At 32.8% G+C, this 5,506-nt stretch overlaps 1 long non-coding RNA gene across 1 annotated transcript; it reads left to right on the forward strand.

Annotated features, from left to right (window-relative positions):
* Nucleotides 1–1,518: 1,518 nt before the first annotated feature.
* Nucleotides 1,519–3,734, forward strand: LOC143082440 (uncharacterized). The gene is made up of 4 exons (XR_012980392.1): nucleotides 1,519–1,699; nucleotides 2,024–2,086; nucleotides 2,798–3,034; nucleotides 3,466–3,734. It is a non-coding gene; the product is annotated as an uncharacterized LOC143082440 (long non-coding RNA).
* The last annotated feature ends 1,772 nt before the right edge of the window (nucleotides 3,735–5,506 follow it).

Genomic DNA, 5,506 nt, shown 5'->3' on the forward strand with positions numbered 1-5,506 from the left:
AAATTTCAATGTGTGATGTATAAACTAGTAAAATAAATTACTATTACATTTATTTCATCTTTACTACTGACCTTTTTACATCCACATCATTTTAACCTATTTCAACACATTTTATGATTATACTTATGTAGGTAACTATTGAATCCAATGATACAGTACAAGAATGATATAATGCAAAGTGATGATACTACAAACATGTTCAGTATACCTTAACGTCTAATGTACGCATTTATAGTCTTACTTTTAAATATTTTTACGTGGTCACTGATCTGTTTGAAATCATTTTTGCAAGCTAAAGAGTTTGAACCAGTCGCATCCTTTTCACCCTATTCAGATAAATTCTGAATTTCAAAGCATGCAATACTTAATAACAATAAGATGCATGTTGATGACAATTACACGAAGAAAAAGGAATGAACAAAATAATGAACCCGTACAGATTATGCCTCACGTCTTTAATATAATGTCTGTTTAGATACATTGATTAATAAAACTTTGTATCAAATTCGTGAAACAAATCAGATATGAACAGGTTTTAACTGAAAAATGTTTATTTGTGCTTTGATGTTTGTTTATGAAATATTTTGAAATACATTTACTATAAGCTATAGTTAAGTCAAGAATATTGTTTCCAATCGTTTGATGCGTTTGCGTTTTAAACGTTGTCATTTTATAAAAGAATTCCGTTGGAGTTTGATTACTTTCAATATGGTTTTCCAGTGTTTTAGAAAACTTCTATGGATCCATAGGGTCAATGAACTATATACGAAATTTATCACACACAGGCCTTTTCAAGTGAAGTTTTGTGTTAAATATAAACCCCCCAATAAAATAACATTAATAGGTGATGGCATAAACCCCAAATATGAAACTTACTGCCCTATCAGGGTCACGACGAGCTGATCTGTAATGTTCTATCTTCGTGTCTTATATATCATGTACAGTGTTACAACGCTAGATAAAAACTGACAAGGTAATGAAGCAAACGGCCATCGAAAGCGCGCCCGGGGTAGGGCAAGGTGATTTTGTGTAACGATATTTCTTAGAATGAATTCGAATTCAGGCAAGGGAAGAACACAAATTTGCACCTAGCATTGTTATTTAGACGAATTATATATATGTTTATAGATATGTGAATAACAATATCTGTTACATGTCACGCAAATCACTCATTATCCTTTCTATAAGAATAAAATATATATAAGGCAACAGTTTACAATACAATTTAAAGATTAAAACTGAAAAGACATAAAGGTATGTAAATACGTTTTTTAATTAACTTATAATTCAAATTGACTTAATTTATAACTACACTGGCCTAATATATAACTCAAGGTTAAAAAATATTAATTTGAAACTACCTAAAATGCACATGCATACACATATGTACATACAAACATGTTGAGAAATTCACAACTGAACATTACTTTGAATAATGATTATTATAGAGAAGAAGAATAAACAGTCATTTCATATTAGAATAATTAAACACCAATTATTAATTTCATTTACAGAATTGATATGTGTTTTCCATTAGGGACACTTTTGCTTACAGCTGTTGTTGTGGTTGTCCAAAACCATGAATGTAAAGATTATGCTCTTTCGGCATCTGATCAGTCTCTGATAGATATGATGAAACATTATCTACATACGTCAAGACGAGATAAATGTCCTCAGCCAGCCAAAACATCAAATACAGGTTTTTCAATGTGTACTAATTTTTATTATATAAGGATTAAAGCTTTAACCTTAACCTGAGTTAAAAATTTGTGTAATGCAAATTAATATGTTATGATATGGGCTCAAACTCATGATTTCATCAAACAAAACAGTAACGATATATACCAAAATAGAACACCCTGCATCGGTTAAAATTGATGTATGATGAATTGAAACAATAATGTATAATACATAATCATTTTTATCAATCTTTCAAGATGTTATTAATTATTCAAACAACTATGTCATCAAGTACAGCTATTGTAATTTGCCTGGTATATTTTGTCTGTTTTCATGTTTGCAGGAGTGACTTATGTGCGTTGGGGAATGAAAAGTTGTCCAAAAGAATCTGAAATGGTGTATACAGGTGAATGAAATTGCTTCTATAAAAGTTCCATAACAATATCATATCTAAGTGTTGAATAGTGTTTATCAAATTATTCTTTGCGATATCGTGCGTGTTATCAAACATAGTCTATTGTTATATATATATAGATTCTACCACTGCATCGAGTGTAATACGATATTTATTCACTCGAAACAGTTAAATTTTCAAATTTAAAACGCGAGGCTTGCCCGAGCGTTTTAAATATTTAAAATTTAACTGTCGAGAGTGGATAAATATCGTATTACACGAGATTTGGTGGTGGAATCTGTTTCTCTAATGATTTTCTAACCTTATGCAGGCACACTTATTCCTTCTTTTTGAATGATCTGCAAAAAGATGTGTTCTTTCTATGTGACGTCATCAGGCATGGTCGCCTTTTTCATGCCGTCACAATAGGAAATTCAGAGGAAAGCAAGAAAAGAAAATTCGACGTCATAATCGGATTTTAACCAATGAAGTACTGAGATCAAACGAACCATACGTTGATTAAATTTGTTTTATACAATGGGTGCAGAAAGGGATAAATTGACGAATAATTAGAGAAATATATATATACATACTTTTATAGCACCATAGCATATGCCTACAGTATATAATGCATGCTTACCATATTGAAATGTTTTAATATGATTAAGTTCACAAGTCTTACATCATTATCATGGTAAAGCTTAGAGACATGTTTGATTTAAGGTCAAGTCGGTGGAAATTCCCATTCCAATAAAGGCGGCGGAGTGAACTATCTATGTCTCCCTGGTGACCCAGAGATTGGACATCATCAATCCTATAGCAATGCTCAAGTATATGGTGGTGAATATGAACTTGGTTCTTCATCCAAACCTTCAGGCTGGTCAGAAAGTATGCACGACAAGGAAGTGCCATGTGCTGTATGCTACAAACAACGGAGTTCAGCTGTCCTGATTATACCAGGTGCATTAATCAGTTTCAGTTGTCACACCTGAAATAACGTACAATACAACGTTAAATAACAAGAATTTTAACAATTTGCTATCGATGACTTTTGAAAAATTATAAAAGACTTTTTATTCAAAGTGGTTGCTGACTCATCAATTTCTAAATATACATGTACTCTCAGGAACGTATTGTTTTATATAACTGTGTGTTTTTGTGTACAATGTAACAGAACACCGGGTTTCCTTCAAAATCATATCTTAACAATTAGTCACTTAACACATATTAATTAATACTAACCTTACTTTGCTTACTGTATCGAGTATAGAATAGAGTTATACTACATTGTACTAGTACGTACAAATCGGAAATCCGTACCATACATTATTCCCTTATTATAATAAATAGCTACCACATTTCGATTTATTATTTGCTTATAATTTTGTTAGGTCGAAAGACTTGCTATAAGGGATGGAATTCAGAATATCATGGGTACCTTATGAGTAACCATATAACTCATTATAGACAGGACTTCGCCTGTGTGGACATCAATGCAGAACCTTTGGATAATAAAAATGGAAGTGGAGATGGCGCATTGTTTTATGCTATTCGAACCAAGTGTGGTAGTTTGAGATGTCCTCCGTATAGCAATGAAGCAGATGTTCTTTGTGTCGTTTGTACCAAGTAAAACATTTGACATTAAATAGAAATACATGAACAGATTTGCTCTTGCTATACCAATACCCTAACCACTCTCTGTGCGGAACATGTTTGCTATTGAATATATAGTTTAATATGATGAAACTAAGTTTCCCGCAACTATATAATTGTGGTATATATATGCGTGCCAATGAGACAACTTTTCACAAGAGACCAAATTATACATGAATCAACAACTGTATGTCACCATACGGCCTTCAACAATGAAAAGGCCCATACCACATAGTCATCTATATAAGGTTCAAAATGACTAATAGGAATCTATTCATATCAGAAAACTATATGCCTACATTAAAATATAATAAACGAAAAACAAACATGTAGCACAGCAACGAACGACAACCACTGAATTACAGGCTCCTGACTTTGGACAGAAACTAACATAATGTAGCGGGGTTAAAATTATTAGCGGGCGGCCAAACATCTCTTTGATATTGGGACAGTGCTGAAAATAACAATAAAAGAACTGTACAAAATAGTAAACAAACCAAGCATATGATCAACAGCAACAAAACACAACCACTCAATTACAGGCTCCTGAATTTAGAATGGCACATATAGAACATGTTACGGGTGACCCCCCCCCCCCCCCTTTTACTTGTGACTGTCTATCGCATTAAACTTGAAGCAAAGAACAAAACATACATATTTATATATATATATGCTTTGAATTTGACTTCAAGCCTACATTTTGAAATTCGGTTGACTATATATTATATGCCAAAAGGGGGATTTTATTTAATTTCAACGTATTCTTATTGTTTACCTTTTCATTTATGTAGTGGAAAGCATACTTTATCGCTCATTTGAAAACATGTTTTGGCTTGATTTGTATTCTCTTATGGATTCATAATAGTTGAATACCAATTAACTACTGTCCGGTTCAATTTCAGCAGCACCATTATTCAATGGTCAATTTATTCCAAACGCTATTTCCTTCATATAAGGTTGGAGAGTATAAGGTTGATTGATTGATTTGTGTTTGCTTTATGCCGCCTTAGCGCAAAAAGTCCATACCGCGGTAAGCTTTTTCAGAGTATTTGAACAATTTATAGTATATTTTCATAATCAGACAGTAGGTCCTTCAATATACTTAAACTTATGTCTAAAGTAATCTGCTTAGTTACAAATATAATTCAATATTAAGATAGAATGATAAAAATAAATCTAAAGCTATACAAGAGAGAGACGAAAGATACCAGAGGGACAGTCACACTCATAAATCGAAAATAAACTGACAACGCCATGGCTTAAAATAAAAAAGACAAACAGACAAACAATTGTACACATGACACAACATAGAAAACTAAAGAATAAGCTACACGAACCCCACAAAAAGTTGCTTCGGAAGGGTGAACAGATCCTACTCAACATATGGCACCCGTCGTGTTGCTTATCTGATAACAAATCCGATAAATAGTCTAATTCAGTAGGTCACATTCATGAAAGTGAAGGGGATTGTAGTTACGACGTAAGGAACATATCCGATATCATTTGTGAAACGGTTATTCCATAACGGTCAACCAACTCGTGATGGCGCCCGAAAACATTTACGAATGGATGATATCAACTTCACCATTTGGAACTCTTGGTTTAATAGCTTCCTTGTGAGCAGCAACCCTCTATCAAGAAAATCATGATAGGAAATACAAGCAAGGGAATATCGTATCAATTGGGAGATATATACCCCGTATGCAGGTGCTGCTGGAATATTGCTACTTAGAAATCGAAAGTTCACAATTGGAAAACTGAAATCATCTCTTTTTTTTT

This window comes from Mytilus galloprovincialis, chromosome 7 (assembly GCF_965363235.1).
Source record: "Mytilus galloprovincialis chromosome 7, xbMytGall1.hap1.1, whole genome shotgun sequence".
Classification (NCBI taxonomy): Eukaryota; Metazoa; Mollusca; class Bivalvia; order Mytilida; family Mytilidae; genus Mytilus; species Mytilus galloprovincialis.